This window comes from Lonchura striata, chromosome 10 (genome assembly GCF_046129695.1).
Source record: "Lonchura striata isolate bLonStr1 chromosome 10, bLonStr1.mat, whole genome shotgun sequence".
NCBI lineage: Eukaryota > Metazoa > Chordata > Aves > Passeriformes > Estrildidae > Lonchura > Lonchura striata.
In genome coordinates, this window is record NC_134612.1 from 13,669,498 (window position 1) to 13,686,205 (window position 16,708).

At 34.3% G+C, this 16,708-nt stretch overlaps 1 long non-coding RNA gene across 1 annotated transcript in view; it reads left to right on the plus strand.

Moving 5' to 3' along the window:
* The window catches only part of LOC144246789 (uncharacterized), a 182,182-nt gene that overhangs the window by 15,436 nt on the left and 150,038 nt on the right, over window positions 1-16,708 (plus strand). Inside the window, exon 3 of the long non-coding RNA XR_013340492.1 lies at window positions 13,018-13,068. This is a non-coding gene — a long non-coding RNA (uncharacterized LOC144246789). The remainder of the gene's footprint in view (window positions 1-13,017; window positions 13,069-16,708) is intronic.

Genomic DNA, 16,708 nt, shown 5'->3' on the forward strand with positions numbered 1-16,708 from the left:
CAGCTCTGTGTGAATGTATGGTTTGATTTTTTTCTTTTTTTTTTCTGTAACTGAATTCAGATTACATATAACAGCAGAAAATCTATAAGTTGAAATAACATAGCAAAATTTGGGGGTAGGAGCTGTGGACTATGAATTTTACTACTGTGAAGGAAATACTACACATTGTTACCATTGCTTTATCTATTTTTTGTGAAGGAATGGAGACTCAGATCTTCTCCTGAGGACACTGGAGATGGTCCCCACTCCCCTTCTAGCCAGAGGTGAATACCTAAGGCAGATCACTGTAGGATCACAATGGCCTTAAGTGAGGTAAAGTAGATGTGAGGGGAATTCTGTTCCTTTGTTGTTGCTATATTAATAGCAATATTAATTAGCTTAAAGGTCTTTTGAAAGGAACAGGAAGCACACAGCTGGATTAATACCCCTTCTTAGGAAGTTGCAAGATACCTGTAAAATTTGTCTATCACTATACAACAAAGAAAATCATAAGCTGTATCTAGTTTGAAACATCCAGACAGCCTCTTCCTCACCTAGGGAGATTCAAATAAAAGATCAGTGACAAAAGTCTGTTAAGGGCAACTCTATATATATTTCTGATGAATTAGCTTTCTTTCCTTGTATTCTGCTCTTAACTACATGAATTTCATGGCTTCCACTCTGCACCCTCAATTAAACAGAAGTTAATTATTTTATAGAGAAATAAACTTCTGACTGAAATTCTTCATTGCAACTAAGCTTGACCTCTAAACTCAAAGCAAGAACTAAGACTGGAAAGTGAATTATGCATGTGTTGGGATGATCAAGGGAGCAGGATTTTAACAAAACATAGCCCACTTAACAATTGTATATAGGAAATAACTTTCCTGTGTTTACTACCCCCAAAAAAGGCAAAGTGGAGGCAATAAAAAAGCATAGTTACCTAATTTCTAAGGCAGCTGTTTAATAGTGAGTAGGTGCTGAAGCAGGGCCCTGCCATAATGCAGTGTTTTATTGCAGAGCTGTGTTTTATCATAGTCATGCAGAGATTATCATAAGCAGGAGAAAGTTCTTAAATCCTTGCAAGCTGTGGTATATGAGGATGGGCCAAGCCTTTCAGGACAGCTACATAAGGAGTGTTTCTTAAAAGTTAAAAGAAGGTCAGGACTGTTCTCTTTTACTTGTGTAAATTGTTCCTGCATCTTTTCAATTTCTAATTTATATTCTGTTTTTCTGAGTAATGAGAGAAATTCAGTCATGGTTTCAGTAATGTTGTTAGGTTGTTTCCTTTTTCATGCTGATATCAGCATTGACAAACAGGACTTCTGCTTTAGAAGATGCTTCTAAAACTGCTTCAAATAAAGTTTTAAAAGACAAGAACTCCCATGACTTTAGAATACTGATGCTATTAAGTGTCTGTACATTTAATACTGACGCTATCTACATGTTAGACTTTGTGAAAATTACAATATTTTCTTTATATTGTCTCATAAATCAGCTAAGCAGTGATTTAGAACATCTATTTATCTCCAGCTCAAACATAATTCAACATCTGTCAGAGGATGTCTGCTGCCCTCTATGAAGCCAAAATACCCAGTTCTGCCTTCTCACACAGCTTGGTCGTAAGAGCTACTCACACTGAAAAACAAACCCAAGCCAGCTCTCAATGTAGTTTGTTTAGTACCAGCTCATTCTATCTCCAAGTATATCCAAACTTAACTTTAGGGTATTTGGACACTTTTCCTTGAATAATTTTAAGCTATTTATTAGAAACAGGGTGACAAAGTAAGCCTGGAGACTTAGCTTCTGAAAATCATTGACTAAAGAAAGTATGAAGACAATATTGATTTTTTCGCTTTCATTTTTTTTTTAATGAGACTGGGTGGCATTATTATAGTGACATTGATGAAGTCACCAGTCAGTGAGAATTTAAAATACATTCAGAATGAGAAGCCTGGTGAGCAACAGGCAAATTTTTTTTTGCAGTAGGCATTTTAAGGAACAAAAGGTTTTACCTAATATTGGCAGATTCCTAAGTTTCATTTTGTCAAAGGAAGAAAAAAGGTCTTATCACATTACAGTTGGCTTTTAATTTATTATGCAAAAAAGAAGACACAGATTTAATCTCTTAAAGAGATTAAGAGAGTAATATTCAGAGCAGAAATGTGAGGAGCTGAATGGGATAGAATGAAAATGTTGCAATCCTCATGCACACACAGATGACACAGTTTTGTGTCAGAGTTTGCTGAGTTGTCAGCTAAAGCACTATTAACATCAATTAAGTTACTCCTACTGAAGCTGGCTCTGGCAGAACAGTTTAAGCCTTTCTCTGTAAATATTTGATTTTTCTGCTGGCTGTGGAGTTCATCTCATTGGCAAAGCTCCTTTTTATCTCAGAAGAGCATAAATTGACTTCTGTTTGCATTTCTTTGGAAATCTACATTGGATGTCCAAAATCAGTAGGGGAGAAGTAGATCTAATTTCCAGTAAGTCGACTTTTTGAACTCTCTGCTCCTCTTCTTCCCTCCAAAACAAAATCTACTCATTTTAATTTTGTACTTATAATTTCCAATTTAAATTTTATGCATACAAAACTTCATTGTTTATTTTCTTTCACCCTTATATGCAAGTCTATACATTCCATTAGAGCCTCATTTTTCAAGGTTAGAATTTTTCTATTTTATTCTTTTTGTCTTCTTTCTATAAACACAGTGGAGTAGTTTATTCAGATATTCCAAGTTATGAGCTGTGCAGGCCATGCTGAGTAGCACCAATTCTGTTTCTTCCTTGGCTGCCCTGTCCTTTCCTGCAGCACTGGAAGAGGTTAAAGGATTTGATGTAATGCTCAGATCCTGATGGATTGCACAGCAGCATAGGAATCCTATCTATATGTAATTCCTTTATCTGTATTTTTGTCAAATATCCATGTTTTTGGTGGATGCAAATAATCATAAAACAATGGTTTTAACAGAAGGATCCACTTTCAAAATACACTTTTCTTGAAAGGTCTTGGAAAGCAAAAGAACATGTTTGCACAGACATACCTATGCTTACAATTTGGTCTGCTAGGTATTTCCAATACAACAATGTGGAAGGTAAAATCTAGCTGATCAATTAGGTTGAAAAAGTAGGTTGTTTTAATTCCTGAACTCTCTAAATTAGCTACTTAGAGCTGGTGAATGTACTTCCTACTGAAAAAGGTTTGCTGCATAGTACTTTTGGGTCATAGGGAAAAGGTGACAATATCTAAATTAATGTATTGTTTGTGTTAATGTGACATTTCTGTGTGAATCATCTTTCAAAACATGGTGTGTGCATACTCCAAACAATTCAGAAATGCAGTGAGAGAACAGCCCTTTGTTTCTGTTTTAACTATAGTTTGGATTCACTGTAGTTGAATCAACTACAGAGGAGATGACATTGCAAATTAATAGAATAACAAAAAATCTCATTTGATTTAATAATTTGTAATTTCATTTAATTGGTACTACAGGTGTCTAAAAATATGTACAATGACATTTAGAAAAATGTTCTCTTTTTTTTGATAAATATTGTTTGCCAGGATCTACATTTTGATTCTACTCTGGAAAATATTCCATTGAATGTCACTTTTTCTTGTTGAAATGTTAATATTAGGATTTGTTACATATTTGATATGCTGTTTTCAATGTACTGCTTCCTTCTGAAAAGGATGGGACTCTTCATGTCTCACTCACTTCATTCAGGCTGCTGTCAATAAACATTGGATCAGTTCAAATGAAGGGCACACTGCCACCAACCCTGAGTTGTAACAATAGCAAGCAAGTAGATGACCTGCAAATATAAAAAAACCAGAAGTGCCATGCATAACAATAGTTCCTGTGATGTTTGATGGGAAGTGGTATCCCAACTGGAATTTCTAAGCTTACCTGATCTCAGCATGCAGATGGCAAATATCAGAAAAAAATGGGACACTAATTATCTTTGTTCTTGACTTGAAAAAATACAGCCATATTTAACTAAAACCTGCATTCTGACTTTGCGCAGGCTTGAGTGAATTTTCAAATAATGATATTGGCAACATTGTTTATACATTTTGCAAAATCATAGTAGCCTCTGCATCTTAGTTAAAGATTCTACTTGCCTCTAAAATAGATGAAGAAATTAAGTTTCATTCTTTGCTTCTCATTCCTGGAGCCCTTGCATTTTTCACAAAGAAATTTTTTGCATATTTACTTGTGCAAAATGATTCAAGATGTAGCTCGGAGCAAAAAGTTCTAAATTTGATTGCTATTCAGATGAAGTAATGTAAAATTAAATACACTGAATAAACGGCATATGGTGATAAGTGTTAATTTACTACACAAACCTCTCTTCAAAGTGTTTGAGTAAGCAAAAGTTCTGATGGTAAAAATGAGCAAATTTTAGATACTTGCTGGTTTCTTTGGTGACCTGATGCCAAGCCTCCATTCAACACCACATATTTACCACCTCCATTCCAATTAATAATGTACAGAATATTTATTGCCTCTTTCTATGCATGAGTCTATAAAATCCTGATAGGATTCTATACACAGGATTTTCCTTCACTGTGTGGGAAGAAATGAGCAGTGGAAGCACATTAATCTGGGAAGAATTAACCGTAGTTCCAATCATTCTCAGGAGCTGAAAAGGGTTTTCAATTGATTTCACCCAGAGGCTTTGTTGTGGAATTTTCAGTATTGATGAGATCCAAAATGTCTATGTACTTGAGGGGTCTGGAGACAAATGAAAAAGTAACCATTTTTCTCAGTAAGTAATTATTTGTCTTAAGAAATTTGCCAGCAAGATAAATTTTCCTGTTTAAAAGATGGCAGGATTCTATAAGCAAAATTTTCTGAAGTTTCTATCTCTGATTTTTCAATTAGATTCTTGAGATTAGAATTCTCATGGGCTTGATTAGTTGCCTGCACTTTGCACCAGCTGAAGGGTAATGACCTTGATAACCAACCAGCAAAGCCAAACTAGGATATCCATCATTAAATTACCACCAATAAGTAACACAATTGATTATAAAAAAATTGTGTGTCAGTGTTGACTGTGTTCAGTGCTACTTTAGTGACAAATATGTTGTCACATATCAAAATGACTGGCAATATTTTGGAACTCGCCAGCAATATTTTGTTTTCTCAGTTATGGATACTGTTCTTTATGATTTGGTGGCTGCTGAAAGAGTGATCTGCACTATTTATACTTGGTGTCTATTAGAACAACCTCTAAGATTCTTCAGGGTTAAAGAACAGCAAACCATAGATTGAACCTTAGGAGAAAATGTAACCTATGTCATTCCTAACAATTTCTGTAATGGTGGTTTTAGTTATAGCTTTGGAGGGAATTCACATTTCTTTGAATCCAAGAGAAACAACTATGCCATGAACAGCTCAGGCTTTAATTTTGGATGCTACGGTGCAGCTTCATCCTTCTTGTTCATCTCTCCTGCTGTGAGCTGCTAATTATGTAACTTAATTATAAAGCAGTGAATTTCACCTGCACTGTTCCTCCATCACTAAGTTGCATGTCATGCATATCTCTTTACTATTCACAGAAGCTGCCATTTAATTTCTCACTGGATAAAGAATGAAGTAAAATTCAGCTTCATTTCTAAGTCTCTTGTGTGGAAGTGAATTGCTAAATTGTCACCCAGCATAAAAGGCACGATGGAGGGGCATGATAAACACAAAATCATAAATCTAACATTTATGGGGTCTATTTTTTAAAGATTGCCATTAATTTTTTACTATAACTTTTATAAAAGATGCTTGCCATAATACTCAGTACTTTTCAAATGTGCAGGAGGAGATAGAATATCAGAATCATATTAAAAATATACTCTTGTGTTGTCAGAGCCCCAGCAGACTCACTATCTTGAGGTCAGTTACATGGCAGGAACATATTTGACATTAGTGACTGGATTTAATGAATTCTGTCTGCTTGGAACATAAGCAGCCTAAAATGTATCCCTAAGACTGTATTCCTAAGGAGAAATAAATAATGCTAATAAGGTAAGCACAGTTGTTAATATAGTGATTGCAATCATAATCCTACATTAAAAACAACAAAGAGTGCTGATGTAGTATCACTCAGATTATTTTATTTAGCCTGAGTTGCCATAACAACCATAGGAATCATGAGATCACATTTTAATTAAAAATCTTCTAGTAATTCTGATTGTACCAGCCTTAAGAACATGGTGTGCTGATCTGCCTACTGAGTGCAGAGGAGCTTGATAAATATACAGGTCACTGGAATTCCAGTATAATTAAACTATACTTTTGGGAGGGTAAATTCAGATTCAGCACATCAGGTTATTTCAATCTTTCATAGTATTGAAATGTAAGAGGAAAAGTAAAACCAAGTCTTTGGCAGTATTCTAGAAAAAGCTGAGGAAAGTAAGAAATATTGCCATATCTTTACACCTATTGAAATCAGCACATGGTAAGATGGTTAACAATACCTCATTTTCTTAAATTGGGCAAAATTTCATGGCTATTGAATTTAGGAGTGCCAGCTGTATAAACAGAATTAGAGACCAAGAAGCATGTTAACTAGAACTAATATCTTGTTAGGACATTTTGCATATGAAGAGCTCCAAAACATTCAGACATTTCAAAGTTACCACTGTACAGATTAGAACACTGTCTAGTTGAAATATAAAGCCATTTATAGAAGGAAATAAATGAAAAGCATTTTTGAATTGATTTAACTCAGCTCCTTCCTTTTTCCTTGTCATCAAACAAATGCCTCAATGTGTTACATGCTACTCTCTAAAGTTTGGTAGCAGCAGAAGGTCAAGCTGTCATTGCACTGTTCTTCCACCCAGCTGCAGGTTCCCACTTTGTTTAAACTGAGATAAACAGTAGAAAGATAAAATTAATGGTCTATGGGGTAGGGCTTTATGTTTTTAATTTTTGTATTAGATGTTAGAATATTTTATTTGTCCTATGCTGAATCTGAAAATTTTAGACAAGAAATCTTAAAATACAGCCATTAATCAGGTCAGAAATGTTTATTGGGTGTAGTAGGGATGGTTAGTAGTCAATTATTGAAATAAACACACTCAAGAGTTTCTTGGAGCTAGCTTTTTATCACAAATACTCTCAGCTTATACTGGCAGAATATTTGGGGTGGAAGAATTTTACAGCAGAAAACCTGTAATCACCACTTCTACTCAGGCAGTCTTGGAAAATAACACACAAATCAGAAATTAATTTTGTAATTCAGCATAATCTCTAAAAGCTTAAATGTCATTGCTAAATCAGCTTCCTGAATGTTATTTAGAAATATTTACTTTGGTGCTTGCAACCCATATTTCTTCCAGTCAACAGATATATAAATGTATTCATGTCTTGAACCATTTTGATCTCCATGCTGTTTAAAAATTCTGTGATTTCCGACTTCTTGTAGTTTCAAATAATTTCTGGAAAAGGTGTGAAATAAACATTTCAAGTCTCATAGATTTATGCAATAGGATAGAGCAATAATATTCTGTCTAAAAATGGTTTAGATGAACACATTCAGCTAACCTGCTTGCCTTAAAACTGATAAAGTATTGGATAAAGTTTTCCACCTTTAGATAGGTCTAGGTGATAGTTCACTCTTGGTAAAGATTGCATTTAAATGCTGCCACATTTTTTATTGCAAGCCAACATTGCACCATGTCTGCTTCTAATGTTCACGTGGGATGAATGTTCAAGGAGGAAATTGAGAATTAATATTCACATATATGTCAGACAAGGCTGAAATAGGAAATTAGTGGCTGAATATAGACTCTGGATGATTTAGTTCAGACTCTGTGTTGCACTGAATGATGTTGTAATGACAGATACAAGCATTTCAAACTGACCTGGTTATGACACATGGTATGCAGTTCCAGTCAGGTATAATTGAATATCCTCCTCACAATGCATTAGCTGCTTAATTAATTGCACTAATGACATTGTCCAGCATTTTACATCTAATGACAGAAGATTTGGTTGAAGTAACAAACATCCTAAAACCTATTCATATAAAAATTAAGATTACCCCAAGATACCTCCTGAAGTATGATCAACTATAAATACCTCTTGTAGATTATAATGAATTCACTCAATTGAAAAAAATGTTTCTAAGATTTTTTTAATATAAATAACTAGTCGCATATTTCCTGTTTATGTTATTATTTAGGCTACAAATGTTTTTTGTTGTTTTATTTTTTTAGTTAGAACCCATGTTCACAGAAGCATAAGAAAGACAACAATAAATCTAATTTGAAGTATAAAAATGTGTGAACTTGAATATCCTCTAATAGTGACATTGAACTTGAAAAACATTTGCTATTTCCAATGACAATGTTAAAAGAACAAAGATGGGAGGGAACAATCAAAAGAGAATTATTTCTGGTTTTGAATAAATTATTGTTATGACCACAAAACCTTTTCTCTCTGAACAAAGCACCATTTTGTGAAGGTTCATTATTTCTGTACAGTTGTGGTGTGCCACCACATTTTCATACCTAATTCAAGAAAAAAAGATAATCTATTTGGATAGTAATCCTTTCTAGCAACACCCACCATTCCATGAAAAATAGTGTTTATGTAATTTTCTTTGTAATTGTATTCTACCTATGTGAAAGACCTGACAAGTAGAACTTCACTGAACTTTGTAATCTACATTTCTATTGTCTCTAGGTATTGAATTATCAAAATTTTACAAAACATTGTAACAGTGGAACAAAATAGGAATGCTGGGATCTAAGCACTATTTAAAATATATGTTTTCTTCAGGTGTCTACACAAACCCTAAAGTTTTATTTTGATTGTTTCACAGGAAGGTAAACTGAAGCCAATCTGCTATTTTTCTCTTTTCCAAAAGAAAACTTTAAAAATTCCTATGGACAAATAAAAGGTTAAATACAGTTTAACCTCATCTAGTTTAACAAAAGAAATTAAGAGAAGCATTCGGATAAATGCTAAACAAATATTAAAATTTCCTGCTTTGATGTTAAATGTTAATGTAACCTGAATGAAAAATCTAATATGGATGTAGTGGATAGAGTAGAGATACAAGATGTGTCTTGTGCAAGGTGCAAAAAAATACTTCCAATAAACATTTAGTAGAATTTTTATGTTAAAATTTGTGCCAGTGCCTCCAAAAAGCAATGTGTACCAGCAATTTAACTAAATATGTCATTAATAATTAAAATAAATAGATGATTTGCAGTTATATGGAGTATGTGGGAGTGCCTGCATGTCTGTGAATGTCTATAAAAATAATCTCTGAATCATAAGAAACTTTTACCATCATTTAGAAATTGTTTGATGATGACGCAGAGGAAAACAATTTTCCATATGGTGTTTTATCTCAGGTTCAAAACTGCTTTCCAGGTAGAGCAGGTTTTTACCATTTCTGTGCTGCCTTTGTGCCACCAGGACAAAAGTAGTTGCATTAGTGATCTCCAGGAAGTCAAATTAGAGAATCTGGTATTGGTGCATTACAATTGTTTGATCACCTGCTGCTACAACAGATGATGTGGATGTGAAATCACATGAAATAAAACATTGGTGTTGTACAATCTCCCAAAATATGACCAGGAAAGTTATGTGGAATTATGTAGTTAGTGACATAAGAATTGGATAATGGACTTTTTCCTTATATTTTGCAGAATTCAAATGTTTTTTTCTATGTTCCTTGAGACTGGATTCTTTTTTCTGTTGTTTGTTTGTGTCAGATTGTTTCTTCTTATTGTATTGGTTTTGGGCTGTTTTTGTCTAGTGTGATGTTTTAAAATATCTAAATTAGACCTTTATGCCATACTAATAGATTTCATTTTGTTTCTGATTTCATTTATGACGTTTTTCTTTAAATGTAAGATTTCCTGCTACACAGTATATGGACTTTTTCGTTCTCTATTAGATGTTCTTTTCCTGTCTGTTTGTGATACACTTTAGCAGTGCAGCTTTGGCATGTGAAATGCAAAAGCTTGTCTGGTTCCTTTGTATTCTACTGTTCTGTTACTAACATTAATGAAGTTTTTGACAATGTTATGACTATATTTAATATCAATCTTGGGTAGTTCTACTCTGTCTCGAATGATTTTCTCACTGTGTCTTCCCAAGAGGATTCATGCCCAGCTTATTCAAGTTGAGTAAGTAACCATTTCTTCTAAATTTTGCATGGTCAAAAAAGCTGGAGTTGTTTTATGCTTGAATCACAAATTATGTGCTATTCATCATGCCAGAGCACTCAACCAGATAAACATGGAAACGATCCACCTTGGTCTTTGTTAGTTCTAACAAAATCAATTTATTTTATTCAAATTAAATTAAATATGTTGGAGAAATGTTAACAGAAAGACCATGTAATTACCGGAACTAGGATGTTATTAAGCTTTTTGTAAGAGTGAAAAACCACTTACAAGGTATATATATAAATTGTGTTCTGTAGACTTTTTACCACCCTCCTGTTTCATTGCTATTCTGATGAAGTCAGCACCAATGGAACTTCATTTAAATTTAGATTTGAGGGAGGTGCTTCTACACCTATGGCTCTTTGGAGTCTGTGTGAAATGTTTCAGCTGCCCTTGGCCATGCCCCATTGACCCTCCCAGTGACAGAAAACCATAACCAGGACAAAGAAGGTTGGGGCTGCACTGTCCAGTGACTTTTAGCTTTATTAGACCAACCAGAAAAACAAGTTTATAGGCACTTTGCATTATGCCCAGAGGAAAGTAAGCTCCAGCTCTGCATGTATTGTATAAAGAGCTTTTGTGTGATAAAGAGTTTCATGTGACCTAATTTAGGGTAAAGGCATGAATTATCCCATAGGTATGACATTATTTGTGTATAATTTTATGTACAATATCTAAACAAGAGGTATATGTTTTTTCAGTGATCATATATACATTTGATTTTTATTACAGAATAATTAGCATTTGAAACTTCATTTTTGAATGTCAATGCGGCAATTTTGGTGAGGGATAATTATTACATGCCTCATCATTTCCATTTTGAAATTGCAAGTGCTGTTTATTTTATTTTGTATTTTCTCTGGAAAATGAAATTCATAGATACTTTGAAATGTGTAAGTAATGTAGGTTAGAACATGTTCTAAAGATGTGACACATTTTTACAGTTAAAAGTAGTGAAATATGCAAACAGACTAAATACTAAAATGGAATAAGATCAGCAGAGGTTTGCTTAAGCAAAATACAAAGAAGACAGGAGAGACCTCATCTGAGATTTCAAACTATGAATTCTTATCCTTTAAAACTAAAAATCAAGTTGAAAAATATTCTAACAGGAAACAGAAGTTTACATTTTAATTTGAGATTTTTCAGGTACAGGTGCAAAGATAAGCTTGTGGACTTTTGAGGAGTTATAAAGGCTCTTCAGTGGCATTTTTATATTACTGCAGCATAATATATTTTTGGCTAAACAACATATGTTGCTTTAGCTAAAATTTTCCATCCCTTTTATCATCTCCCCTACACCTGATATGTTACAAACAGAAGCCTGATGCTTGTTAGAGTATAAAAGCCATTGGTACAGCTAAAAAGTTGAGTATAATTTAAAAATAAGAATGGGAAAAATTTGAGCCTTCAGCTCTTCTGGCACTATTTTAATGTAGAACACAAGTAAGCTAAAGCAACTGAAATACTAAAGCATGATTCTGAAAGATGAAGCCCTTGGCAGAGACAGATTTCTAAATTAAAATTAATTTAATAACACTGCAGTTCATTTTTTCAGGTTTTTTTTCCCTTTTATTATGGTTTTTCACTAGAAATTCATTATATTTTATTATGGGGCCTAGAACTGGTTAAAATTTGTAAGGATTTTTTTAATCCAGGTGTAGCATAGGAATATTTTAATGTTATTGATGTTTAATTGTGGAACAGTGAAACTTTGCAGTTTCTTCCTTAATTTGCAAGGTGCACACTTGCTTTCAATATGATCATGTAAATTTATTTTATTTTATTTACTTGTTTCAGTCATGCTAAATTGAAATCTCTGAAGAAAAACAAATTAATGTTCCTAAAAAGGCTGGAATTTCACAAGAATGTATTCATCTGTAATTGTTTAAAAAACATCTTATTCAGCAGAGCCAAATTTAGGTGAGGCAATGGGGGGAAGGAGGAATTCATGTTATCATCTGTATAGTCCTGTAAGCATGATTATTGTTTCACTAGTAGGGATGACAGACTAACTGACCTGATACTTAGGTACTGGACTGAACATTTACCTACAAAATCAATAAATGGTGTCAGCTCACATTTTCTGAGGCTTTCCTCTAATTTAATTTAGAGACATGCATTGGTAATTGAAGAGAATACTTGATACTGTAATTATAACCCATAAAATATTAATGATGCCACAAATATTATTTACTAATAAAACATGCATTTAACTAGTATATCTTTAACTCATGCCTTCAGTGTTATCATGCTCTATTTCTGGTTATGAGTCAAGTATTGAGCCCAAAGGGTTTCTGATTATATCAAGTAATGCTAAGGAAAGCTGTAATCTTTCAAAGTATGTTGCTTGGAAGATAGGGAGAAATGAAGAGTAACTTTTGGCAGGACTTTGGATTCTCACCATGTGGAATATGGAAAAATATTATATGTGAAAGCATCTTAATTCTTTTCTTCTAAGAGACAACTAAAAGAATTCATCCTAGGCATCTTAAAGCACCATTAATGCAGTTATTATAAGAATTGTATTTTATATCTGGAGGTCATGGCTGTTACATAGTAATAAACTGCATTAGGAAAAGCTCATCCACTTATTTATAGTCCAAAGGTTTTCTTACCCCTATGAACAAATAAGAATATGAGAACTTTATCCTTTTTCCAATCAGAAAATTTTGGAATATGCAAGACCACATGTAGACAAATGATTGCAGCAATATTTTTAAATACTACAATTCTTATGATTTTGGTGCCTTTGGTTGATAACAGGGAGTATAGAAACATAATTTTGTGTCAGTTCTGTTGCATAACACTTCATAGTTACTAAATTAACATAATTTCCTCAATATTTCATTTAGGAGAAGAGATGGAGAAGACCAATCCAGGCTAAAGGTGACTGACAGCAAAGTGTGAGTAGAAATCTTTCAGGTTCATTTTTGTGCAATATTCATCTATGATGAGGGCCTGCAGTGTATAAAAACACATTTGGATTTGTTAAACACATAAACCAAGAAACTCCTTTTCCACGGTTCTTTGTTCTCTGTTCCACAAATCTAATCTTGCTACATTCAATAATTTCAGTGAGAGAGAGAATACACAGGAAGCTTTGGGATACAAAATTACTTCTTCAGAATGAATTCTTTTTTCATATTCAAGGTATTCAGGGATTAGTTGCACATATGCTCTCTGAACTGAGCCCTAAAGCTCTGAACTCTACAAATAATATTACCCCAATAAACATTTCCTACAGTCTAAAGAGGAGCTAAACACCATGGAAGTCACACATAAGAGACAGCTAAACAAGTGTGAACCATTCCAGGGTAACCCACAGAAAATGGTGAATAAAGGAGAGCTCACATCTGGGCATTTGACTCTTCTGTGCCACAGAAAGAAAAGCCGGGGAGATAATAAGCTAATTTAAAGAAAACATATGTTTGTTGTTTTGTTATGCATTTTCACATGCATTCCTGAGTGTTTTCCTGTCAGTGATTGCAAAATAAAGCAGTTTCTTTGTTTGGATTTACTAGAAACATGGCCATTTAATTAAATTTTAACATATTGTGGTCACGCACTTTAATATATGGTACATTAATTTTCTATGATGCTGGCATGCTCTGCTGATGGGCTTAAGATGAAGTAAACCAGGGATTTTTCATGCAGTTTATTTTTTTCCAGAAGTGATGGCATTAACATTCTTTTTGGGAAGACAGTTATCAAAACCTGATATTTCATTTAGTGTTTGAAATTCTCTTCTAATGTGTATTAAGCCTTCTCACTGCACTTATAATTGTCTGTTAACCATCTTAGTGAAAATACCATGGCCTTATGAAAAAACAGTTGGGCTTTATTATCAAAGAGAAATGTAAGTCATAAATAAATTTCCCTTATGGCAGTAATATTTACCATCTTCTTTAATGTCAAAAAATATAGTCTTATTCTTAAGCTTTGTATGGTTTGTTTCATTTATTTTTAAATTTATTTTTTATCTGGGGAGTCTTGCCTTGGACCATTTGTTATTTTGTCAGTGATCAAATTCCTTATAATTCAAATTCCCATAATAAGTGCAGTTTAATTTTTTTTTTTTTTAATGCAGGACTGTACTGTGTCTGATTTGTGTGACCTGATGAGAAGGAAAATAAGTTTCAAACCCCCCCTTTTACCTTTCCAGTTGTGAGCCAATGATCAGTATGAACTGGAAGATTTTTGTTACTTTTTAATTGCTTTGCTGAAGTGGGGATTGCTTGGGACACGCTCTTCCATGTTCATATCAGGAAACTGTTCCCTGAGCATCTGCTGATTATGCTCATATCTTAATATTGGTGAATACAGGTGTCCTTTTCCAGATTCTCTACTGAAGATTCAAGTTCTGGGTCCTAAGAGTTTGAAGTAAAAGATGAGAGATAACAGATAAAACAAGGCTGGGGAGATAAATCTCTGTATTGGTATTTGTACACAGGTGTAATAAGCCAACAGTTTTTCAATATTGCTATTGTAACTTCATTTTTCAATCCCTTACAATGACCTCTTAATGAGGGATAATTTTTCTAATACTTTTTCATTGATTTTGGTGACAAATGACATTATTTCTGACATTTACCTTCAAGAGTATACTGGAATTCAGGCTGGGTTTTTTAGAACTTAATGCAATATAAGTGTGATGTGAAGAGAGTCTAAAGAAAAAGATGGAGATGTTGAAAGAAGCAAAGAGACAAGAAATGGTTCAAGGTCTGGTCTTTGTGGCTTAACTCTACAGAATTCACTATTGCATACTGGAAAATGCAATTGAATTAGTGCATTAACTAGCAAAAAAAAGAAAGGTCATTATAGAAGTAAAACATGGGGTATATTCTGGGCACACATTGGAAGTGTGAGGGGTTGAATGAAAGTGACATCTGTAGCATGGCTTTGCCTAGACTGGATGTGAAGATTAGAAGAGGTTTCCATATAGATCCTGCCAATGTGGAAATAGAGGAGGAGGATGGGTCTTTCAGATACCTGCAATATATGAATTTTAGGACTATATGGCCAGTGTTTCTAATCTGAGGTTTTTCTCATTTCACTGAGTCTCATACTCTAAGGACAGGATGCGTGTGAACAGCAATACAAGTAAAAGATCTGGAGCAACAAAGATTTTGGTGGCTGCATAAAATATACTGTGATGCAGGATTGCTTCTGGAAGGGCAGTGTTATGCAGCTTGATAGGTGTTTCTACACTCTCCTGCTCATTAATTCAAATTTGCTGCACTTTGTTTCCTTCTTGGTACTTTAAAAAGATTATTGAAAGGGATATTGAAATACTGGAGATAGATAAGAAGCATTTTCAGGCTGTAAAATCACATAGGTAATAGGTAACATTTAAGTAGGAAGCACTTACCATAAATAATTGTCTATTGTTGGTTTGGGGTTTTTTGTCAGACAGATACTTTAATGTATAATTTACAACACTTTCACCAGCTAGTTTAGCTGCACTGTCTTGATTTTTAAATTATGGTATGAAATAATTACTGAATCCTCCTTTTAACTCCTTTAGAAACATTTAACATGTGCTTAACTAACATAGCTTTTGAAGGAATTTTCTGGTGGAACAATTCCAGTACTCCTGCTTTCAGGTACTGCATCAAAGGGTGTCCAGCCCAAATGGGTGATAAGCAGTTAACAAACCATGCCTCAACTAGACGAGCTGTTGTTGCAAACAGAGGATTATTTTGCTGTGTATGTGGTGATTGTCATGCTGACAAGTGCAACAGAACCAGAATTTGCAATACTACCCAGGCTTCCCAATCTGCCACCTATGGCAACACTCCTCCTCACCTCATCTTTAATGTAGTAGCACACTGAGTGTGCTGACCCAGGCTGAGATGCTCCTAATCACCTGTGTAACCTCTGCATTCACTAGTTGTGTTGATTTAGTAGGAAATACTGGGTTTTCAGAAAAGCAAAGTGCCAAATCCTGTTTTATTGCTTAGCTTCACTGCACTCACACTGAAAGGATTCTCTCATCCATGAGAACATGGTGGTGTTTACTTTCCAGAAGCAAAAGATACTTGCTGGATGGATTTTTTCTGTGTCAGAATGTTGTTTTTTTTTTTCCCGTTTCCTTCCTGCATCAGTTAACAAGGGTGTTTCTCAGCACTCTGTGGCAGCAGAGGTGACAGAGGTGGTGCTGGGTAGTGATGCTGCACAGCAGGCTAATCTGAGCAAGGCATTAATGCAACCCTTGGTAGGGTGGGAGCCAAGATTAAAAGTTACTTCAATTTTCTAGTCACTGGGAGGGCTACTTCCAGTAGGGCTGTTTGGTGTGGCAAATGGTAACACCAGGAGCTGTAAATAACAACAATGTGTTTGATCTGACTGAGACTTGAACTTTTGCCTTCCTAATGCATCACACAAGGCATATTAATATGCTAAAGATTGTGGCTGTGATTCCCTTAGCACGTGTATCTGCAGCTGCTTTTTAATACAATGCAATGCAGAGATGACTGGTTGGAGGATGCCTGCTTGGCAAGGTTTTTTCTGTGATGTGTCTTAATCTAGTCGTCTTGCTTTCAA